This window comes from Pogoniulus pusillus, chromosome 5 (genome assembly GCF_015220805.1).
Source record: "Pogoniulus pusillus isolate bPogPus1 chromosome 5, bPogPus1.pri, whole genome shotgun sequence".
NCBI lineage: Eukaryota > Metazoa > Chordata > Aves > Piciformes > Lybiidae > Pogoniulus > Pogoniulus pusillus.
The window spans coordinates 32,941,064-32,957,119 of NC_087268.1; the positions used below are offsets into that span (position 1 = coordinate 32,941,064).

The 16,056-nt window shown below is 42.5% G+C and overlaps 1 long non-coding RNA gene across 1 annotated transcript; it reads left to right on the forward strand.

Annotated features, from left to right (window-relative positions):
* The first annotated feature begins 7,255 nt into the window (after positions 1 to 7,255).
* On the forward strand, positions 7,256 to 11,726 carry LOC135175706 (uncharacterized). The gene is made up of 3 exons (XR_010302445.1): positions 7,256 to 7,323; positions 10,997 to 11,140; positions 11,229 to 11,726. It is a non-coding gene; the product is annotated as an uncharacterized LOC135175706 (long non-coding RNA).
* Positions 11,727 to 16,056: the final 4,330 nt, after the last annotated feature.

Consider the following 16,056-nt stretch of genomic DNA (forward strand, 5'->3'; position numbering starts at 1 on the left):
CATTTTCATGAAGAGTAGTTAATGAAGGTGCAGCAAAGATCAAGAGAGGTGGGAAGGAGAGCCTTGACAGATGGTTGCCTAGAACCAGGGCTGCCAAATGTTACATGTTAAGAAAGAGAATGCACAGCCAGGAAAGAAGAGAAGCAGTTAGCTCTTCAGCCCCTCAGCTCCTGCTCTCACCTCTAGTTTGGCATAGAAAGAGTTCAGGCAGCCAATGCCGGGGTCACCACTTAGTACCAGCCCACCCCTCCTGCACTGTCCCCCTGTCTTTCAGTGTCTTCCAACAAACTCATGTCCATTCACAGATGAAAATAAGATTAAGCTCTCATAGTGAAGGGGAGAGGTCTCTACTTGCCCATGCATTAAGGGGAAAGTCTTGCTGCCCTAAGCCTATCCTGCTGGTTCTTCTCATCTCCAGAGTCTTTCCCCCTGCATCTGCCCATTCTTGGCCCCTTCCCTTGCTGGCTCTTTCCCTCTGGCTCAGTGCTAGGTGCTGCCTGGCTCCACTCTCACTCTGCCATGTGCTGAAGCTGTGCATAGTGGCCTGCTCCCACTTTCCCTGCAGAAGAATTGGCTCCTACTGCTGGCAGTAAAGCAAACACAGCTTGTGCTTCACAAAAATTCACCTAGACAGCACCCTGATAGAGAAAAAAGAAGAGGTGTGTGCAGCAAAGTCCAGACACCTTAGAAAGAGTTAACCAGTACAACCATTGGTACTGTGGTGGAGGGAATGGGTGACAGAGTGATAATGGGCTGGAATGCCTTTTGCTGCTGGGGCCAACCTTCAGCTGGAGATGCAGAGCTCTAAGTGAGCAATAGCATGATATATAGTCTTTACCCTTCAGTGCTGGCTGATATGCTATCATGCTAACCACATCTTCAACACCATCCAGGCAGAGAAGAGCAAAAAGCTCTCTTTGTACCCCTATTCTACAAATAAGGACTCCAGGACATCCTTGTACCTTGCCCATTCTTTAGTTATTCATCTCACTCCCTCAGACTATTACTATTAAACTTTTGCATCCCCACTTACCTTTTCTCTTGAACACCTCCTTGTCCTACTGCAGAGCTTGCTTTGGCCCCTGTTCTGTGTTTTATTTTGCAAAGATTGGAGTCCCATCACTATGTTGAACGTGAGGGAACACTCTGCAGTGGAGCAGGTGCTACATCTGGATGCTGAACTTCACACAATTCTACCAGATCACTGTGCATTTCCATATGATAAACTATATGTGCCACAGGTGAGTGGCTTCTGCACTTGACGGCAGAGGAACAAAGAAATAGTCTGTGAGCCACCTTCAGCCCAGTTGTCAGCTGGCAAATTACCTGCTGTAAAAAAGGTCTCTTTAAGGCATTGCCTTCTAAGTGGCAGTGAAGGCATCCTCCTGTTATATAGAAACCAGATTATCACTGAACTTGCTTTATCCACTCCTGGGGAGTAATAAAATATATGTTTTGCTCAGTGAAAACTCCATCTAGTCTCCGAGATATATTGGCATGGCGAGCGTCCACCTTCCATTGCATAAGCTAGCAGTCCCCATCCAGCCACTTATCAGTTCATCTGTCACAAGAAACAGAAAGATTTTCCTTGCCTAGACAAAAAGTCACCTCCCTGAGGCCTCCAGTAAGTAGTCCTGCTTCTATTCTGGCAAGTAAAGTGGCACATTTTAAGGTTGCAGCAGTCTAAGAAGGATTTAACAGGCTGCCCTTCTGCTCAGGCATTCAGAGCTGTCTCTACAAAGAAAGTGTAACAGGGAGGGGAAGCGTTGGGAATTAAAAATTAATCACTCTTGATTTTCTTTCAGGAAGGGCACTTCCACAGTGCTTCAGAGCAGACAGGAATTTGCTGGTTAGGAAAACAAGTAAACTGAATGACACTGTTTTGAGATAAAATGTGATACCTTTCATTTGCAGCTGCGCACACACTATTTTAATCCACCCTTTGTTTATTGGGCTCAAAATCACCTTGTTCAAACTAAACCAAGGAAAAAGAAGTGCTGCTTATTTGGGCTTAACTATCCTTCTGAGAACAGTGGGTCCAAGGCTAAGACATCAGGTCTTTGCTTTATCAGAAAAGTGACCTTCTTCTTTCCCTCTTAGGCTGAGTTTATTAAAGCTGCTGATCTGTGACTACACAAGTGACTCAGTCACTTTTCAGAAACACATTACTTCAAGGCAAAGCCATTACTGAGTAATGTCATGGACGTAAATATTCGATGGAAATAATGCTATTTATCAGGTTTAACAGGTGCTTGAGGTTATTAGTTCTTCTGTCAAGTGTTTCTACATGTGTTTCCTTGATTCTGCTCAGAGGTGCCCTGTCTCTGTGCCCTTCTCCTTACCTGTATTTTGTCCTATTGTAGCAGTATAAGAGCTAGCACTCTATTTTGGTTCTAAATTATAAACAAGAGAGAGGAACTTTCTGGACATTCTTCTGAATATAGAGTGAATGAGCAGGACATTGATTGTAAAAAGAAAATAATGATAAAATCTAGATCGTTCATTGGTTTGCCAAGAGGGACAAACCGGCAATGTATAAACAATTTCACTCTCCTGGCTCTTGGGCTCTGGCACTGTCGCCATTCCTTTGCCTCTCTGACTCCTCCATACCATGTACTAACCTTTTCCTAATAACACATGAGGCCTTGCTGGTTTTCAATCTGAGAGGAGAGAAGAAGGTGGTGTTGGCCCCTGTGCTAGTTTGAAGCAGGGTAGAATGTTTTGGTGAGAACTAGATCACAGGCTGTGAAAGGAAAACAATGGTGATGTCTGCTTCCCTCGGAGTCTTGCTGAAGAAGAAAGGAAAACATTAGATAACACTCTCGACATTTTGTCTCGCACTCTGCCTCGGGCTGCTGGCTGGGCAACATCTTACTCCCTAACCTCACTTTCCATTTGGCCTAATCCACCTTTGCTTCATAACCTCTTGGCCGAACCTCCATTCTTCCTTGGGACTGGGGTAAGGTTGAGAGGGGTAGGGGGAAGGTGCAGGGGTGGTTGAGAGCCCCTCCTGGGGATTCAGGTTTCTGGGAGGGGAGTTGTGTTTCTGTATTACCTTTTACCTTGTATATTTCTGTCTATAACTGTATATACTGTAAATATCTGCTTGTATATTGTGCCAGCTGTAAATAAATAGCTTCATTTATATTCCCAGAGCTGGCTGAGACTAGTCTGGGAGATTTCTAAAGTGTGGGGAAGTGGGGAACACCGAAACTATCACAGCCCCTTCTGGGCTTTCTTTCTCCAGAGGGGGAGGACTGGATTTCTGTTATTTCTCAATTGTAAATAACTGTATATAGTTGTAAACATATTTTGTATGTATGCTTGTAAATTTAGTTTGCTGTAAAATATAGCTTTATCTTACTTCCAAGCTATATGAGCTGGTCTGGTAAATTTTATTTGGGGGATAATTTCTCAAACCCACCACATCTATTGAGCCAGGATCCTCTAGTATAGTAATATTTTTAGGGCACAAGGCTTCTCAGATTTTTAAAGTCCATAAGGTTAATCTTAGCTACTATGCAGTGGTTCTAGGATCTTAAAGATACAAAGGACACCTATTGATACATTTACCTATGGACATGTCATATGTGCAGAGTCTGGAGATATAAATCTCATTTTTTCTGGGTTTTCAAAGTCTTGTGTCTGTTACAGAAAGATACATAGACTACTCAGTGGGAGTAAAAAAGCTCAAAATGTGAGGTCAAAGTAACAGAGGACAAAGATGACCTAATTGTGGAGGTGTGTGAGAACTGTTTTAGAGTAGTGGAAAAAGTGGTAATAAAGGAGGTCAAAGAACTTCAGATGCTTCTGGCTGTGTATTTTTGCCAGGTCATGAGCTGTAACGGGAAATATGGAGTGTAATTCTGCTCCAGATAGTAGACACCTAAATTTAGCAGTTAAATGTAGGTAACTGCCTGTAAGCCACATACCTAAACTTCCATTTCAAGCAATGGAGATCAAGTCCTTAGAGTTATGGGGTCCTGGAGAACTACCAAGCTCATCCTAAATTACACACCTACTCAGCCAGTCAGTCAAAGATGCACTCGTGCTGCTGCTAAGGTACTTCTAAAACTTTGTTGAGTCTGTTTGGAACATACCCAGATTCCTAGGGCTCCCCAAAGCCAGAGGAAGCACACATATCTCTCTGGTAACTGTGCCATCAGGGGAAAACTATGAACATGTTCGGCCACATTGAAACATACCAGATGGTTGGGACAGCTGAGTGTAATGTATCCATCAGTGCAAGCCTCCTTGACTATCCCAAAAGTGGCTCATATACTTGCTTATTTCACATAGTAGAGGCAACGAAGGACATAAACGTGGCATTGCCTTCTCCTGGGAAGCCCAAGGGCTTCATCTGTTCAGTCTCTCTGCCAATGTGGGCATAGACTTCAGTGTGAGGCTATGGACAGGAGCTGCAGGACACAGGAGTCTTTAGTAGGATTGGCTTGGTATGTCTGCCATAAACACTATCAATTGAAAAGCTGTGAAATGACAACCCTGACACTATATATGGGTGGAGTATATGTGGAACATACAGGGAAGGCTAAAGCCAAATTTTCTATCTCCAGCACTAACATCCATAGCTCACTCATTTATAAGAGAAAAGACACTTTCCTCATATATTTCTCTTTTATCCACTACTCAAGCTGAAAGGTTAAAAAAAATTTCAGCCCATACAGACCTGCAATTGCATTATCAGATCTCCTTTTTGTCTCTCTTTGCAGGGTTGACTAACAAAGTCACAAGTCTTTTTGTTGTATTGCACAGGGATTACAAGAATTTAACTATTAATGGATTTTCACAGTAGACCATAAGAGGAGTAGAGAGCATTTCTGGAAGTGCTACATGTTCAGACAGTTCAATATCAGATGTGTGAACACAGGAGTACTTAAAAGTTGATATTAAGGATAAATGCCATTGGCTAACATAGGAGGATATAGGCATAGATAATTGACTTGCACTTCATGTTAAGTTTCTTGGTCCTTCAGTGCTCATTGCACATTCCCTTCACAAAGTATTTGTGATACACATCTGCCTTAAAAGCGGCAGCAACTTTGTCTATGCCACTGTTTCTACACAGCCATGTCCTTTCTTGCTGTTGTTAGGATTCTGTTTGCAACTAAAGTCTATTACTTCTGTCTGTTGTGGGAAAAAATCTGCCTCTGAAAGACTCTCACTGTCCCTTGGAAGTGTGCCACAGGAATGTCTCTCTACAAAACCAGTAGCTGTCAGTGCAGGATTTTAGGTACTGCAGGACCATCTCCAGTACATAACAGTGCACCTTTACATTAGTTATTATTAGGTTCCTCCAGGAGATTAATTTCTGGGCCTGGACTTCTGAGGCTCTTACATCCCCTAGATGTAGGCCACTGTTCATGCAAACACAGAACATCCTGGCAAGATGCAGTACTATGAATCTTTTTAGTTTTCATACTTTAAGAAGAGAGCTTGAAAGAGAGGTGATTTCTATCTTGTAACCCATATATATCACTGCACTTTGCTGCCTATCCAACAAAAGATTTTGTCATTATTATGCCCTGTGTAATCTTAAACCCTTGTAATTACTGACAGCAGAAGTCTTCTGAATGTCAGGCAGATTTATAAGCTGGACACCACCTTCAGACTGAAACTTCTCTTCAAATTCCTTGTGTCCTGGCTTGTATCAAGACCAGTGTGTCCAGCAGGAATAAGGAAGTGTTCTTGGCCCTGTTGAGGCCACAGCTTAAGTATGGTGTTCAGTTTTGAGTGCCACAGTGTAAGAAAGGTACTGAGGTCCTGGAGGGTGTCCAGAGATGAGCAGCAAGGCTGGTGAAGGCTTTGGAGGCTGTGCTGTACAAGGAGTGGCTGAGGGAACTGGGTCTGTTCATTCTGCAGAAGAGAAGGCTAATGGGAGATCTTGCTGCTCTCTACAACTACCTGAAAGAAGGCTGTAGTGAGGCTGCTGTTGGTCTCTTCTCCCAAATAACTAATGGTAGGATGAAATGAAATAGACTTAAATTGTGCCAGAAGAGGTTTAGCACAAACATCTACCTTTCCCTGAGTATGCAGTCGGGATGGAGACAGAGTGGGTGTCTGGACCCTAATGCTCTTGGATCTATGACATATTGTATCAAGTAATCTCTCCTTGTATTTGTTATGCAAGAGCAGTCTGATTTTTTGAGCCATCAGACATGGTGTGTGAAGCTGCAGCTACTTTACAAAGCAGATCACAAAACCCATGAAGGAGAAGAGGTTGATGGGATTCCATTCAAATGCCTTTGGCAGCCACTTCTGTCTCACTCCTATACTTTTAGACTCATCTCTTGAAATTTTATGATGTCATTTTTGGATGTGTTTTCCACATTTATTGCTTGAGGTTATTTATATACCATTGATCTCTTTATGTGTCTATGGCTGCTTTTATGATTCTTCTAATTTTTAAAGTGTTCATGAATACCTTTGAGAAAAAGAATGTAGATACAGCAAGCTTCAAAAAAGGTGCTCAGTTTTCTGGGCTCTCCATTTTAATTTTCTGTCTCTTTAATGTCAGCTGAACACTTAATACTCATGACAGCTGGTTGCTCAGACATAGATGTACAATATCTGCTGGCTGCAGTATAAGGATGAGAGTTGGAAAAGCTTCCATTCACTGTGCACCTGACTTTTTTGAAAATGGTCCAGGTCTTGTGTTTATGAACTCATTTTTTGCCTTTATTCATCATAAAGCATCTCCTCATCCCTTCTTTATCCGTCATTGAATTTATGCCACACCATCTGAAAAGATTGAATTGGAAGGAAAACACTTAGTTTTAAGCTTTTCCACAGTTTTCCCAATGTTTGCTTTAGTTCACAGTATCACAGTATCACCAAGGTTGGAAGAGACCTCACAGATCATCAAGTCCAACCCTTTACCACAGAGCTCAAGGCTAGACCATGGCACCAAGTGCCACATCCAATCCTGCCTTGAACAGCTCCAGGGACGGTGACTCCGCCACCTCCCCGGGCAGCCCATTCCAGTGTCCAATGACTCTCTCGGTGAAGAACTTTCTCCTCACCTCCAGCCTAAATTTCCCCTGGCATGGCTTGAGGCTGTGTCCTCTCGTTCTGGTGCTGGCCATCTGAGTTAAAAAATAAAGGAATTATTTTTAGAGTGCCTGCAATTCTATGTGACTCTTTGTCTTCCTTGCCACAGGTGGCAGAAGTGAGAAAGTGAAACACCCAAATACTCAAGCTTGGAGCTATGGGCAAGGGGCTGCTAAAGAACCTCCACAGGGGTGAAGAGTCTATAGTCCTACAGCAGCTGAATGCTGAGGTCTCATTTCTTTAAAGACAAAACAGGTAAAGCTTGTAGCTAGTAAATGTGCCTGAGAGATGAATTAAAACAGTGTCATTGCAACCCACTCTCCATAAAGAAATTTAAAGAGGTTCTGGGTCCCTGATTATATCTGGGTGAGCATCTAATAAGGAAAAACTTTTCTAGGGCTGTAACCCACATTCAAAATGCTTCCCTTGCTGCTGGGAGCTTTCAGCATAGTACCAGAAGATAATGAGTAAGTACATCCATAGGTGGTGACTTTCTAACTCTGTAAAATGCTCTTTCCAACACACAGTACAGGCATGTTCATTCCATGCTGGTGTGAATGTGCTCACACAGGTTGATGAAAACATCTTTTATGTTAAAGGAGCAAATGGGGAGATGTAAACTTTATTTACTGTCAGCACAAAAGGAAGAGAGGATGCATTTCATTGCTTTTTCCCACTTTGCCTTAAGCACTTTCTCAGGGCAGGACTTGCACAGACATACACAGCTGTATAACCTCAAGTGTGCAAGCTGACTTCCAAGATGGGGTGGGGAGGTGTTAATGTGCTAAAAGTTAAGAGCAAGACTAAGAACATATAGAGTCAGAGTTGAGAATGTAAGTTCTCCAAGGACAGGAGCATGCCTTCCTGGACAACTGGATATATGTCAGCAGCAGCTGTGTGCCCTTACCCTAAATTCCTGTGTTTGCTGGCACATCATTTTAATGTCTTGGTCATGCTTGCTAGCTACAGATGGTGTTTCATGAATACATCTACACATGTCCTGAAGTTAACTCCCTGGAGTGATGTTTGGAAGAGTTTACTGAGACAGATACTAATTCAGCATCCAGGCCTTTGGGTCTTGTCCAGAGCCTGTAGGTACTATTACTACAGAAACAACACTGTAGGCAAAGATACGAGAAGATTTTCTACTTTTTAAGAAAAAAAAAAAATATATATATAGAGAGATACATTACTATTTAGGATTTCAAAGATTTCTACAAGGTATGTTTTTTTTTTCTTTGTTGGTGCTCTGCATTTTTGCCCCTAGCTTCATTGCATTCACTGGATCTCTTCTTACTCTCTTTCCAAGCAGAATTCATGATTTGTGCCAAGGAATGTTGGTCCTTTCAGGTCTCTGACTCACCTGCACTGGACCAAATACCTGTGATGATTCAGGCTGTAAGCATTTCAGTAGCTTTCTGTGTCTTGCCTTTGCCAAGAAGAATACAATTTCTTCTTTTGGCTAGTCTACAGCAATCTGTAGCTACTCACATTATCTGCATTGTAGCTACAATAAATTCCAAACTTCAAGTGGTGCTTGATTATTCTGGTTATCTTCCAGGGGTGTGTGGATAGACTAGATTCTTTTTGTGTGTGTGACTGTAGTGTCTGAAGTGCCCCACAACAGTGTCTTTGCTAGGATCTCTCAATACAAATGCCTTGTGAGGAAATATTTCTCCATTTTGGGCTGTAGGAAGAAGTAGATTAGAGCTTACCACTCTGGCTGTGACAAGGCTAGAGAGTGCTTGTGTGCATGTCCAAAACCTCTTGGCATGTGCATTCCCTATGCAAGTTGAAAGGCAGGGGTAGAACTCGTTTAATTTATGGATTTGAAGATAAAGTAGTTAGCCTTAATTGTCATTGTAGGTTCCTTTTATAGTCAATAACCAGTGAAATGTACTATCAGATCTGATATGTGGTATCTTAAAATGAATACCTGTGAAATGTTAGGCATCTAAGAGAGACAAATCCTCTGTTTTATTCCACTATACTTAAAGAGCATGCAGGGTACTAGCTCCAACTGCTGTGGATGACTGAGTTGGTGGTGATAGTTCAGTGTTTACCAAACTTGGACATCCCTCTTCATAGGTAACAAAAGTAGAATACAACTATGAAGGCACAAGAGTGACAGAATGACTTGTGATGGTGGACTTCTACAGTGACCATCAGCACTGGATGGTTCTCCACTGAGAGTGATAAAGAATAGAACAGCTGACCTGTTAATCTACAAGTGAACATCTCACATTTATTATGCCATGCTGAGATGAAACCCTACCCTCACTCTAACCCCAGGAATACCAGTTAAGTTATATTTTATTTTTGCATTATCCTGAATGACAGAAGTATTGCTAATGATGAAGAAATTCCAAAGAAATGCCAACCAGCAATTGTAGTTGCATTACTAAGAACAGAAATTAGCAATCACACTGAGGATGTCAGAATACTGAGATATTTATGATTTAAGAGCAAATTATCATCTGTAATAAGGAGAAATTCTGACTAATTTTGTGCCTGTTTTGTAGAGAATTCATAAAGGAAGGGAGAAAGAAACCCAGACAAATAATTTAGTGTCTGAACTTTCACACAACAGGCTGTGAAAGAAACTTGAAAACTACAGGGTTGTAGGAACTGCTCTATCATTAATCAAAACCTGCAAGAGAAAGGAAGCAGACTGAAATGAGGTTAAATCTGAATTGTTCAGGTTAACAGTAGACATAAAGGTTTCTTGTGTACTGCCATCAGCCAGAGTTAAAAATAGAATTAGCCAATTATCATAAAATGTGTGTATAATCAATTAGCAAAATGTTACAGATTTGAGAAATTATTTCAAGTTGAAATTTCATTTCATCTAGGTAGGTTGCAAAACCTGCCTAGAGGATTATTTTATTCAATTGTGTCATAGAATGAAGATCAGTTCAGTTTCTTCATCCAAATCCCTGAACATGTCCACTTGTTAGGTTTCAGGTTCTGCACTTTCTGGTGTCCACAGGAGTGCAGCTGGTCGCAGCTGCTCATGCTTTATACCTCTTGACATATAAGACCCTGGAAAAAAAAGGCTGTGAGCATGCCATCATGAGTATGTTGGCTTGAACGTTTGGCTAGTGGCATATGAAACAGAAACCCTAATGCCTGTTCCAGAACACAAAACACAGACAATACTGTCACAAAGGGAGAAGAAAGGAACCCATAAAATAACACTGTGTAAAAAGATGTTCAGAACCTCATTCCAGACAAATTTTTCTCTGACTATTTTCATAGGACTGACACAGAGTTATTTTTTCAGGGCTGGTGGTAACAAGAGCTAAGCAGAACCATGCAGGCAATATTACTCATGGAACAGTTGCACTGACCAGGTGGTCCTCCGAGGTTGGCTGGGGACACAGATGCTTCTTTTTACACTTTCTAGGAAATGTCCGGATTCAATTAAGTGAGCCAGGAAAAAAAAATCTGTTCTTCGTTCCTTGGGAAGCTGAGGTAGTGCAAAAGAAATCCTTGGGGTTTTCCAGAGCATGCTCCTAAAATGGTTTGGCAAAGAAGCATGTTTGATTGGAGTGTCACATTTTTGGAGGAACGGGGAGAGCAGAAGAGTGCCTGCAGTGTAGGAACAACCCAGGATTGGGTTTTTTTGCTGCCTTCTACACCTTGTAACAGCATTAAAATATTACATGATGGAAGCTACAGGGTCTGTCACTGGTAATCTTTACACACCCTGTGGAGGCAGTTTAATTTATCTACCCCTTGCCTCCAAACTGGCAACTGGTACTGACTGGAGAAAGTCTCTGTGGGAGCCTTCTCTCTCAGCTTGCAGTAAAAACGTTTCCTTGCTTATAAGGATGAGAGCAATGGGTCTAACTTGGTTTGACTCTTTCTTAACCTCAACTGAGTCCTGCTAAAGACCAGGTCTTTATCTTATCTGTTCTTTCTGCAGACTACTGCACTTCAGACCTTGGAAACACAGCAGCTTTCTGAAGGTGAATTGCTTCTGTAGCTGAGGGGCAGATGTCTAACCAAGTAATATGTTCCAGAACCACATTCAGCATCACTAACACATCTATTAAAGCCTGTGAAACATGCAAGTAAAATATGATTTACCTTTTCCCACACCTCTTAGACTTCAAATAAATTGCTGAAGATAAGGGCTTTTTTATTCTCTTTATCAGAGGCATGAACCAAAGGATGGAATAGTGAAGGAATATGAATAATAACAGAAGAAAGTCACTCCTAAGGTTTTGGCCAGGATAGCATATTCACAATGAGCTAATGAAGACTTTGCAACACCCCCCACCCCCTTTTTTTTTAATGCATTCAGCTTAAAATGCAAGCTGAATGAATCAAAACGAGGAGTGTTCAGCAGAGCAAGAAAGACTGCAGAGGACTGCTCCTGTGAAAATTAATAGAGACATTCTGGAACCCTACCTCACACACAGGAACAAGTCTGTAACCTCAACGATCAAAAATCTGTCATATATGTAGCTTTGGGGGATTCAACAAGCTGTTTGAAAGACTGGGAACTGTAGGAGAAATTAAAAACAAATTAAGTATGTTTATTACGGTGTCATGATTTCATTTTGCCTTCAGAAACTAGCACGTATTATTTTGCTGAACAGACATGGAACAGGTTTTTTTGATCAGTATAAATTAAAATGCATTTTGCCCTGCTGCTGTTCTCTGTTACTCTTACCATGGCTCAGATTGCACAGGGTTTGATCGTTTGATTAATGTACATGTTTTACACAGGGTCATTTTTCTTTTTATAGGCTCACTCATAATTACATAAAAAGACTGTATCAACCCTGGATCAGAACTCCCTTGTCAAAGAAAACACACTACACATTTTTTCTTCCTCCTGAACTTTTACAGTTTTAAAGAATAATAATTTCAAAGCTCATAATTTCTGCTGTTTAATGAACATAATATTGGTCTAGAAAGAGAGCAAAGCTAGAATTGAATAATCAGAGTCTCTTACAGAATACTGCTCTGACAGCCACAGGCTTGGCCTGATGGGAAGCACTCTAAGTCTCAGCACCTAGGCTGAAGGCACCAACTATCTCATTGGGTCTTCTGAGACCTTTTACTATAGGAGTCTAGTTTTAGGTATCTAGTGGTATCTAGGGGTTTAGTTTAGATATCCTAATCTTCAATGTTTTTGTGATGGGACTATGTGCATTTAATCGGTAGACAAAATGTAAATCAATGGAGTATTATCATGTTAGTGATAATACCTTGAGTACTGTGTCCAGTTCTGGGCCCCTCAATTCAAGAGAGATGTTGAGGGGCTGGAACTTGTCCAGAGAAGGGCAACAAAGCTGGTGAAGGGCCTGGAACACAAACCCTATGAAGGGAGGCTGAGGGAGCTGGGGTTGTTTAGCCTGGAGAAGAGGAGGCTCAGGGGTGACCTCATTGCTGTCTACAACTACCTGAAGGGAGGTTGTAGCCAGGTGGGGGTTGGCCTCTTCTCCCAGGCAACCAGCAATAGAACAAGGGCACACAGTCTCAGTTGTGCCGGGGTAGGTATAGGCTGGATGTTAGGAAGAAGTTCTTCACAGAGAGAGTGATTGGCATTGGAATGGGCTGCCCAGGGAGGTGGTGGAGTCACCGTCCCTGGAGGTATCCAAGAAAAGACTGGGTGAGGCACTCAGTGCCATGGTCTAGTTGACTGGATAGGGCTGGGTGATAGGTTGGACTGGATGATCTTGGAGGTCTCTTCCAACCTGGTTGATTCTGTGATTCTATGATAGTGTACATATATAACTATCAAAAGACTCAGACTGCCTCCAGGCTGAAAAAAAAGTTAATCCCTTTTCAATGTGGATAAAAGTAGATTAAAAACAAAATAAATCAAAAACACAACCAAAACTTTTCTTAAAAAAGCTTGTGCAAAGTTTCATTTTACCCATACTTCAGTGTTGCTTTTATTTTCTTCTCAGTGTAACTCTACAGGCTTCAAAATGCCCCTCCTAAAAATTATCTAACTTTTAGGAGATTTGACTAATAATTTCCAACCAGAGATGTGTGCTAGTTTGAAGCTAGCTAGAATGTTTTGGTGAGAAGAACTAGATTACAGGCTATTAGACCACACCTTGAGTATTGTGTTCAGTTCTGGGCCCCCCAGTTTAGGAGGGACATCGAAATGCTTGAGCGTGTCCAGAGAAGGGCGACGAGGCTGGGGAGAGGCCTTGAGCACAGCCCTACGAGGAGAGGCTGAGGGAGCTGGGATTGGTTAGCCTGGAGAAGAGGAGGCTCAGGGGTGACCTTATTGCTGTCTACAACTACCTGAGGGGTGGTTGTGGCCAGGGGGAGGTTGCTCTCTTCTCTCAGGCAGCCAGCACCAGAACGAGAGGACACAGCCTCAGGCTGTGCCAGGGGAGATTTAGGCTGGAGGTGAGGAGAAAGTTCTTCACTGAGAGAGTCATTGGACACTGGAATGGGCTGCCCGGGGAGGTGGTGGAGTCGCCGTCCCTGGGGCTGTTCAAGGCAAGGTTGGACGTGGCACTTGGTGCCATGGTCTAGCCTTGAGCTCTGTGGTAAAGGGTTGGACTTGATGATCTGTGAGGTGTCTTCCAACCCTGATGATACTGTGATACTGTGATCTACAAATACTGAAAATAGTGTCAGACACTGGCTCCTTCAAAGTAAGGCTACTTTTCAGCTAGTTATTTTGCATCTTTTTTTCCAATAAATAGTAGGTGATGAAACATAATGTATAGACTTTTTTTTTTTAAACAGTAGATACACTGACATTGCACTGAGACTTGGAGAATGGGAAATATGGAGATGAAAATCTTGGAAGATGACTTGATGACTTTCACTCTCAGCAGCCTAATCCAGTACACCTGCTTATTCCTGCAGGTTGTACACAGTAATGAGAGATGAATTTCTCTTCCCAAAGACACAGAATTAGGTAACTCTTGCAAGGTGAAGATCTCTGTGAGTCCTGCAGATGAGGCAGTATCTGTCAAATGGGATATGTCTCTGCAGGTTTCAGGACACATGCTGCTATGACTTGGGTTTCTGTTCTGCTCTGACCATTTTGCACAGCTCAGGCTCTAGCAAAGGGTTTTGGTGCTTCTGGAGAGGGCCAGTAGAGAATCTCCTCCACTCAAAGAGGCTTTTCACTGGGCATTAGGCATGCAGGACTAGCAGAGCTGTGCCCTGTACCAGCTGTGCTGCCATTTTATAGTTTACCAGTACAAGGGAAAAAAGACAGACTAGAAAAAAGGCATGGACAGAGGTGTGCTAGCAGCCTGCACACAAGAGCCTATGCATCAAGCTGCTGTTGAGGAATGCTGAAGTTTTTCATATGTGTGTAAGCACAGGAGGAACAAAACATCCTCTGTAGCAGCCCTGGCACAGACAGGTGGTAAAACACACCTTTAAAATTATCCATCAGGCAACAAGAGGACTCCTGACATGGGTTTTGTTCAAAACAGGCTTCAGCATGCTATATGCCCGCATAGGAGGAAGCAGGAGGATATACTATACTGGTACATCTGTGAGACTGGAAGCAAGGAATATAAACTGCACTTTAAATGAAGTTACTTCTTTTCACGTGTTTAAGGGATGCCATCAGCCTCTATGCACATCAGAAATAAATAGCAAACAAGTTTTCCAGGAACATGAGCAGGATCCAAACAGCACCTGACTGCACATGCAAGCATTTTCTGAATACAATGACATTTCTATTACTTTTTTAGATGGAGTATTCCATAACAGAGAATTTACTGTAAAAGCAGAGCAGAAAAAGGTGGGTAAAGAATGAAAACCTTCTAATTTCAATGCTGTAAATAAAAGGTGACTGTTTGCATCCAGCTCCCAAGATACTGTGCACTCAGCACTCTTCCTGTGGCATACATTTCCAGCTGGTGTGAAGAGGGGTCTCACACTGGCTGGTGAATCTCCAGGTGGTAGCAGCCTCTGGGCTGTCATGACAACCAGGGAGCTATGGTGAAGGGCTCTGGACGCTTCCACACACTGCATAGTGGTTGGATTTGTGACTAATCCTTTACCAACAGCTGATTATTGCCTTCTGCCAATGCTTCTTCCAGTTCAGAGATCATGGGAAGTAATTTCCACTGGGATGCTCATTTGTATTGCTGACTTAAGGCATTTTTCTGACTAATGGTACCAGATTATTCTGGGAAATAATGTATCAAGGGACCATTTTACCAATGGTATAAAAAGTAATGTCTTTTGTCTCTTTCAATTCAGCAGTGGCCCCTAAACCGTTTCTCTCCTAGGTTCAGGGTTATTCTTGATTACTGCAGTGGTGAACTATGACCTGTGACAGGGAACATGAACAGCAATATCCCAAGCATGTCAGCATTTCAGTGCAGTGTGACTGCAATACAAATTATTTTTGGACTCATGCTGTGACTGTTCAGGCGAAGAGACTCTCCATCTCCACCACAGTATGTTCACAGCATTTAGCAGCAGAGTTTTTCCAGGATGAACAACTTGGGTAATCTCTGATGTTTGAATCATTAGTTGTTGTCAAGTATTTCTTGCTGTGATAAGCTGTCAGTTTAATTTGTGGATAGGATCATTCACTCAGAGCAGTGGTAGTAGAACAGTATCCAAACAGGATAAACGCTGGCCCTTACTTGCCACATTGCTGCAGTTTAATGACATTGTTCTTCCCTGAATTAGAGGGAGAGGGATTAAGAGAGCTGTAGTCCTCTTCTGGCATAGTGGGGATGTGTTCAAGGAAAGACATGCCCCCCAGGTCCATATCTCACCCTTGCCACGACCAGCACTGAACTGCACCAGGGCAACCATCTCCTGATGTGAGACCCTCTGAGCAGCTGCAGCGGTAAGAACCCCTGGCACAGACTGTGGGCAGCTCTTGGTTTCCCTCTCCAGGATTAAGGCAGTTGAAGCTGATCGTTAGCTCCTTCATTCACCAGCATCTTCTGAATGAAGGAAGATGAGGGTTGGACTCGATGATCTATGGAGGTCACCTCCAACTCCTAAAATCCTGCGATCCTGTGT